Here is an 8796-nt window from a genome sequence, read left to right as displayed (position 1 = left end):
AACATTTGTAGACTTGAATTATAACTTTATTATCTTCCTCTAGCAACTGTTATTCTTGAGTAGTAGGAAATGTTTGTTATTTAGGTGAATGCTGTCTTTTTTGCAAGTACTGTGTTTTGATCTTATGACCTTACATTTGCTATACATACACTTTACTTTTTGAGCAAAATTGCAATACCCCTTTTGGCTTGTTACATTTTTGGGTAAGGGTCTCACATTTTTGCCTGTGGGGGAGGGCTTCAGACCACTGTTGTATGTATGCATCCTGCATAGCTTGGATTACAGCTATACACCATCATGACTGGCATACTTGTTGATATGGGGCTTACTAACATTTTGTATCATCTGGACTTAAACCACAATCTTCTAGATCTCCTCCCAAGAAGCTGAAGTTATAGGTGTGTGCCAAAATATCCAGCCACACTGATTTTTTTTTTTTTTTTTTGGCCAGTCCTGGGCCTTGGACTCAGGGCCTGAGCACTGTCCCTGGCTTCTTCCCGCTCAAGGCTAGCACTCTGCCACTTGAGCCACAGCGCAGCTTCTGGCCGTTTTCTGTATATGTGGTGCTGGGGAATCGAACCTAGGGCCTCGTGTATCCGAGGCAGGCACTCTTGCCACTAGGCTATATCCCCAGCCCTGCCACACTGATTTTTAAAAGTCTAATTTAGGATACCTCACACCCTTGTATACAAGGGAGTCTGTCCAAAGGAGCAAGTTGGTTGATCTCTAGCCCTTGCTGCCCTCAGAGTTCTGTCCATTTAATAGTACGCTGTTTTCTAATTCATGGGAAGATACTGTACCATAAAATTGATCTCAGATAACAGTTTATATTCAGCATATTTGACTGTCACATTCTCATTAACTGCTTGCCATTTTCATCTTGGTGAGTGTTTCAAGTTGGGTTTCTCAGAAAACAAACTGGCTGAGTGTTGATGGCTCATACCCATAATCCTAGCTACTTAGGAGGTTGAGATCATGGTTCAAAGCCATCCCAGGCAGGAAAGTCTATGAGACTCTTATCTCCAATTAACTATCACTTCCTGACCCCCCCCCCCCCCAATCTAGGAGTGGAGCTGTGGCTCATATGGTAGAGCACTAGCCTTGAGCAAAACTCAAGGACAGCACCTAGGCACTGAGTTCAAGCCCCAGGACCAGCAAAAAGAAAGAAAGGAGACTGATATTGCACATGGTAGTATTTATTTTTGTTGTTTTTGATACCTGAGCTTAAGAATAGCACCTGAGAGGAGTAAGGGAAACAGGACAGAAGAAGTTGAATTGTGATGTAGCTGTAACAAAGGACTTAGATGGCCTTCTGAGTTATCCCTTGAGACTAGGGTCCTGGCATTTGGAACACTCCCTCCATCCTTTTCCATACCCATGTGTAGCCACCAGATGTAGGCTGTTTTTTAGAGGAGACGATATTGGACAAGTGATCCTCTTGATTGCAATTTCTAGGAAAATGACTCAACTGAAAATAGCCAACACCCTCAGCATATGCACTTTGTACTGAAGGAGTGACTGGGGACCTCATTAGAGAAGTCAAAGTTAGTTCATAATCATCAAATGACTTTTCTCCAAAATGAGATTAAGTATGTCCATTAATCATTTTACCTGAAGGAAAACATGGTAGAAACGGAATTACTCCAGGTAAGAGTCAAACTTTTTTTTTTCCTTCAGAGAAGGTTCCTGAGAGATTACTGGGGGACTGGGGGAAGGTGACCAGGAGTAGAAATCTCATTGCCTAAGATAGTGATACCTGAAGTCCAGATAGTACACTGCATTTTATGACTCTAAGCTTGAAAACATTCCACAAGTGTATCCTCCGTCGGTTCCATGTTCAAGAAAATATCCATATTTTATTGTTGGGTAAATAAAATTATCTCTCAACTTTAAGGAATTGTAAAGACAAAGTAATTTCACCACTTTCTATGGACAAATAGATACAACCCATATATTGCACATATTTATTCTGAATTAACCTGGTCATTGAGGTGACTGTTAACTTCCTGGCTTTGTTGAGAGGAAAAAGCCACTTCTTTAAGACAGGATAGTTTAGCAAATTGGCTAGCCTATAAGTTTAGCCATAGTTAGGCTTCTACCTTCCCATTGAGATGAAGAGAGAATAGGTAGCTCCTTTGATATCTGCATTTGAAAAGACAATTTCCAGGTTTTTCAGAAAATATTCTGAGTTATTAGATTACTATGAGGCTTATTTAAGTTAAATTGAATTTTGTGTCGATTTGGAAAGGGCAAAGAAAGTAGAGAAGAAGAGATGTGTTTTTCTTATTGTCAATAGTGAGAATTAAGGCTTTTATTTATTTATTTATTTTGGCCAGTCCTGGGCCTTGGACTCAGGGCCTGAGCACTGTCCCTGGCTTCTTTTTTGCTCAAGGCTAGCCTCTGCCACTTGAGCCACAGCGCCACTTCTGGCCATTTTCCATATATATGTGGTGCTGGGGAATCGAACCCAGGGCTTCATGTATACGAGGCAAGCACTCTTGCCACTAGGCCATATTCCCAGCCCACAAACAGATATTTGTAAAGATGTTTTTAGGTAGGCACTTATTAGACAACTTGCTTTACAAACTTGAGAAAGTCTTAAGTAGAAGAAATACTTTGTTCATATGTTTCATGATAGATTTACTTAGGACAGATAAGCGCTTTTAAAATTATTAAGTCTTGCAAGAAAAGGTAGGAATTATATTTACGATCTAGGAGTAAAAACTGCTATTTTTCCCCCATGGTGAGGATCAGTCTTGGAGTCAAGCATGCTAGGAAAGCCCTTTGCCACTGAGCCATGTTCCCAGCCTGAAAAGGGCTTTGTAACCAATAATAGAGACTTGAAACTGTAGGAGAGGAGACAGATGTTTCTGATTATATGAGGGTCAATACAATATGCAGACATAGTGCCATAAAGTCATAAAAATTTGTGTCAAAATATTAATACTGATGACACAAGGCTAATATTTGTAATGTGCTGGTTGGGTTTTCTGGAAATGCAGAGTTAATGATGAGAAACATTGTGGAGTTAATGAAGGAGGGGAAAAAGGAGGAACACAGAGCCATGGGTCCATATACATATTCTGATTCAACCAGCCCCACAGGGAACTATGAAGTAATGACTGTCTGTTAGAGTAGTTCTGTGATAGTGAAAATGGCCTAGACCCTACTACTGGCTGGAGATGACCAATAAAAAGAAGGCCATGTCCTCAGCTACCAGTGCCTCCCTTATTCTTTGGCTATGGGTTGCCCCAAGAAGAATATGATATTGGCTCAAAAATTGAGGTGACTCTGAAACAGTGAATAACTACAGGCTGTCAGTGAGCCATACTTTTTGCAGCTGGGGAATAAAACCTTGTAATGAAGTAGGATCTGAGTGTGGCAAGTCTAGGTTTGCCACAGAACTCATATGCTGACAAGAGAAGTGCATTGAGTCCAGAGGGGAAAAGAATATGTACACATGTAATGATACAAGACCAAATGACTAAGAAACATTTGAAACACTGCGGGAAAGTAAAAACTGAAATAATGCAATATAGCTTTATAAGATTAAGGAGAGCTGCAATACCCATTAAAGGTGAGTGTGTAGTGTGGTAGTTCTTTGGGAAAGCTTTATAATATTACCTATTAAAAATACTCTTAAGAAAAAATACATATACTGTAAAGGTCCCCAACTTCTACTCTTGGGAGTTGGTAGCAAAAAAACCACTGGTTTATAATGTAATAAAATGATTAGTTTAAGATCATGCTGTTGAAAACAGACTGAATATAGGAATACCTGAATAAATATGACACATAGAAACCACAGAACATTATGCACTTCTTTAAAAGAATGAATTGGTAACTATTGCAGATGAGATGGGGATTTTACTAACTTGAATGAGAAAAGAAAGATTCAAAAATATGTGTAAAATTTATTACTCCTTTTTGGGAAATCAAAAGTATAAAAATATCTCTATTCATATACAAAAATATACTTTGAATCATCTTGCAAGAGGTGGGAAGACTGATGTGAGTGGATGAAAAAAGGTATGTGCAAGACAGAAAATATTGTAGCAAAAACATGCATATGATTTCTTTATGTCTTATAATGATAATAAGAAAGATAGTACCAAGGTTTAATATTTAATATAGTTTACAGCTTACAGAAAATGACAAAGGCAATTGAAATGAAAATAACTCTCCACAGTCTTATTGGATGTCTAAAATTGTTAATTTCTACTAGTTTAGTAGATGCAAAGAACATTTACTAGGTACATAGGAAGTAGTGTTTGACCAGATGAACCAATGGCATATCTATGGAAGGCACAGAGCTTTTGGTAGGCTTACTTGTCTATATCACATAGGAGAGGCAAGGTTACTCTACAGTAAATGTTGTATTTTTACAAGATTGGCTTTAGCTATGCTCCTTACCTTATTCTCTTGCCATATTTATTGAGTTTAAACTCAGGGTCTCATACTTGCTAAGCTGGTTCAGTACTACAGCCATTCTTCCCGTCCTATTTGTTCACAGGTTATTTAGAAGAGGGTCTTACTTCTCACCCAGAGGCATGCATGAACTATGATTTCCCTATTTTTAGATTTCCCAAAGTCCTTGGGATTACAGGTGCTCTTATGGTGTCTAGCCTTCCTCTGTGAAGAGGTAGTCTTATAGACTTCTTCTGCCTAGGTTTGCCTAGTACCCGAATCTCCCTAGTCTCAGTCTCCCATACACCTTGGGATGACAAGCTTCTATTACAGCACTGAGAAATGGGTTGAGAAAGGAATCTTGTGAATTATTCTGCTCAGGTTGAGCTTGAACCACAATTGTTCTATTCTAAGCCACTCAAGTAGCGAGGATTACAGGTTTGAACCACCAGTGCTCACTCCATGCCACTTTCACTTAGGACTCAGCCCATTTCCGGTGCGTGGTTAACCTTGTGGCAGAGAAAATGAAGTCATGATTAAAGCTTTTGCCTAGAAGGGAGCTTCTACTCAATTTTCATTGCTCAAAGCAATCTGCTTTACAACAAAGTGTATTAAAAGGAGGTGCTTACCTGTATTCACACTAGTGAATGTTAATGATTGGTGAATGAGGAGAAATGAGAGAAAATACAGCATATGTGTACTTTTTGTAATTAAATACTATTTATGCATTAGATCTAGAGAAGAGGCCTCTGTCTCTGTCTCTGTCTCTCTCCCTCCCTCCCTCTCTCTCTCTCTCTCTCTCTCTCTCTCTCTCTCTCTCTCTCTCTCTCTGTTCTGGTGTTCTGGGGCTCTAACCCAGGGACTGGGTGCTATGTCCTTGAGCTTTTGTGACCAAGGCTATTACTCCACCACTTTGAGCCACATGTCCATTTCTGGCTTTTTGGTCATTAAGTGAATATAGGAATCTCACAAACTTTCTTGCTTGAACTGGCTTTGAACCTCGATTCTCAGCCTCAGCCTCTGAGTAGCTAGGATTAACAGGCCTGAACCACTGGTACCCAGAACTTTCATGACTTTTCGTCACAAATCACTGACCCTCTCTGAAATTTTAGAAAAGAAACCTTTTGAATCTGTGTTTTCAAGATGGGAAAAATATAAGTGGAAGAGTAAAATCCTATGTTTAGTAAGTTTTTAAAAAAATGTAGTTTAGCATTCATAGTAGTGTATTGATGGAAAGTAGAACAACTATCAAAAATTAAAAAAAATACTTTGTAGTTGGAACTAGGACTTTTGTTAGAAGCCAGTTAGGGAAAAATAGTGAGCAACACTACTCAACTCAAAACAACACTCTGGGTGTGATGTTGTAGACCTGTATAGGAAACAGGTAGAAGGATTATAGTACAAAAACCATGACTTTATCTGAAAAAGTGACTGAAGCCAAATAAGGGCTGTGTGTGTGGCTCAAATGACAGGGAGGCCCTGAACCATGAAACAAACCAACCAACAAACTCCTCCATTCTCTCCAAACTGCTCTCATTCTCACTTGACACTATGTTGGAAATCAACTATACAACTTGGGGGAGGGGAGAAGGGAGTAGGCAGTGGTAAGCAGGAGAAAATAAGGGAGGGAATAACTGATTAAAAAGAAATGTACTCATTACCTTATTTATGTACATAACCCCCCCTTTATCACAATAAAGATATTAAAAACATATTCCTTTCTTTAGAATTGATAGTTAAAAGGCAACAGTGTTTTGTGTATTTTGTCCAGCTCAAGTATGTGGCTCATCAAAGAATCTCCCAAATAAGTTCTATCTGCAGCTGTCAGTTTAGCATTTGAAATCCAATTTTGGAGTAAAATTTGAAGCAAAGCTCTACACCACCTTGTTGTGCTAAGTGTAGTATTGTGCAGTGCTTGTCCCTGACTGTCCTATTTCACTGATTAAACTTCTTTGTTGCTGCTTAATATTTCAGACGTTTCCTGAAACATGCTTGTATAGAAACCCTTCAAAAACCATTGTGACATTTTTACCAAACTGGTTCATGAATGGAATATACCTGTTGCTCTTCCACTGTGGGCTATGAGTAGAGGCAGAGTGGTTGTGTCCATGGTAAGCTATATGACAACATGCCTTTGAACTTGGGGATTCTCACAGGGGCTAATAATAGAGCAAACTCTGGCCATCCAGTTTCACCAGACATTTGGCCTTATGGGATTTTTCCCTTAAAGAAAATAATTTTAAAAATGTTTGTTTTGCAGACAGACTTATATTGAGGTTAATAAAAGAGCTCTTTGCCTGAAAAATACACACACAGGCACACACATAAACACACATATACACAGTTTGAAAAAAAGCTTACATAAGAAACCGTCTTTTATTCTTGTTTTATATTTTAATTTAGATCTTGAATGATAATTTTAGGTTTATTTAAGTGTTATATCCTGTTTCTTTCTCCAAAAAGACTGGAGTAAAGATTTTTGGTGAGATGTACAGGGGTAGGACTTCACGAACAAAAGAAAGCAGTGTAGTAGAGATAGAAATGACTCCATTTTCTTCCAGGCATCCCTGTGTTGCCAGTATTAGTAAACCTCATAGCTTGACAGAAAATTTGGAGGAAACCCATTAACCCATATTCAGATGAGTTAGATTTAGGGTGTGTGCCTGGGATGTGGAGGAGGCTAGGAGGAACTTACCTTGTATTCATTCCTGTGCTGAAAGTGTCAAGAGCCTTCACTTATAATCCTATTCCTGGAGAAGAGCCCAGTTGTCAAATAAAATATACAAACAAGTCTTCGTGGTGGCTTCGTTGATACCAGTTTAGTGGAACTTTTCATAAATGCCTTAGCTTCAGTGTAGGACATGAGGAAGCGAGGACATGAGGTTCGCTGAGGAAGCGAACCCAGGGCTTCATGTATAAGAGGCAAGCACTTTACCACTAGGCCATATTCCCAGCCCACCATCATCTATTTTTAAAAGGCATTTGCTCTTTGTATACAAACTGTTCTGGCCTGGGGTTCTTGATAGTGTATTTTAGCTGCAGGGTGTACGTAGGTGATTTCTGTGGGGCTGGTGTGAAGCAGCCTGAGCATTCTGCTCTCCTTGGATAGTGGAGGTTTCCCCACATCTACAGCAGTTATCAGACATCGAAGAACTTTGGCTATAATTAAACCTTAAACCTAACACATTTTCAATACTTTGAAGAGTTATTGAACTAGGGAATTGAGACCTATTGCAAACAGTTTATAACTTCTCATTTTTTATATGAGTGTTAGCACATAGTGGAATTTACTTTGAAGTAGGCTGATTTTTATGGTTGAGCCATGGAAATTTTCTTCTCTCTCTCTCTTTTTATTGTGAACTTTGAATTTAGTATTGTGTTTGTAAGACAGATGCTCTAGTAACTGAGCCACCATTCTAGCTCCTGTTTTTTCTTAGAGTTTCTTATAGTTTTGCTTGGGGCTGGTCTCAGACAGAGGTCTTTCTTCCTGTGCTTCCCATGCAACTGGGTGCCACTGGGATATAGGCTACCACATCTGGCCTCTTGTTTCAGGTGGAGCTTTCCTTTTCTGTTCTTTCTCTCCCCAGCCCGGCCTTGAACTGTGATTCTCCTGAGCCTCTTCTCCCATGGATCTGGGATTAGAGGCAAACACCACTACTCCTAGCCTTAATTTCAAATACAAGCAACCAAGAGAAGTAAAAGTTTTCAGAGGACATATGTAAATTGGGCTTATATTATGTTGTCTTTCTATGTATTTGCACTATACAAGTTCTGTTTTCTTGAACTAGCAAATTAAAATGATTACAATGTGCATTGGAGAGGACTATGACTCAATATGAAGATGCATGTGATTCACCTAAACATGCTCTTTGATCACATTGCTATTTGAGCTTATCAAGAGGATACTTTTATTACACATAGATTACACAACAAAGGTTATCCTTACACCAGAATCAGTCATACTTATAGACTATGTTTCTGACATAGAGGTTGTGTCAGACAACTTGCTATTACTGCAACACATACTTGAGATAAGTTAATTAACTTATAGTAAGAAAAGGAATAAGGGCAGGTCCAGAGCACATATGCTTAAACCTCTTCAATTTTTCCAGATGGACCCATCCCAGGTTTCAGAAAAACATATAACACAAAACAGGACAGACACAGGGGCTTACTTCTGGAAGATATCTAAGTAACTCCAGCAGCCCACACGTGCCCCTAACACTATCAGGAAACAGGCCAGAGAAGGAAGAAAGAACAAAAATGATATCAACAAACCAATTCAGCTTCATTGGAGAGCTGACTTGGGATGCCATGGGGATAAGAGATGAGCCAGGAGACAGGACACAGGATGTGAACATGGAGACATGTGGTATGGCATAATGGCTC

Source organism: Perognathus longimembris, chromosome 4, assembly GCF_023159225.1.
Source record: "Perognathus longimembris pacificus isolate PPM17 chromosome 4, ASM2315922v1, whole genome shotgun sequence".
In the NCBI taxonomy this organism is placed as follows: Eukaryota; Metazoa; Chordata; class Mammalia; order Rodentia; family Heteromyidae; genus Perognathus; species Perognathus longimembris.
The sequence above is the reverse complement of the archived record's forward strand: the minus strand, read 5'-3'. Positions refer to the sequence as shown.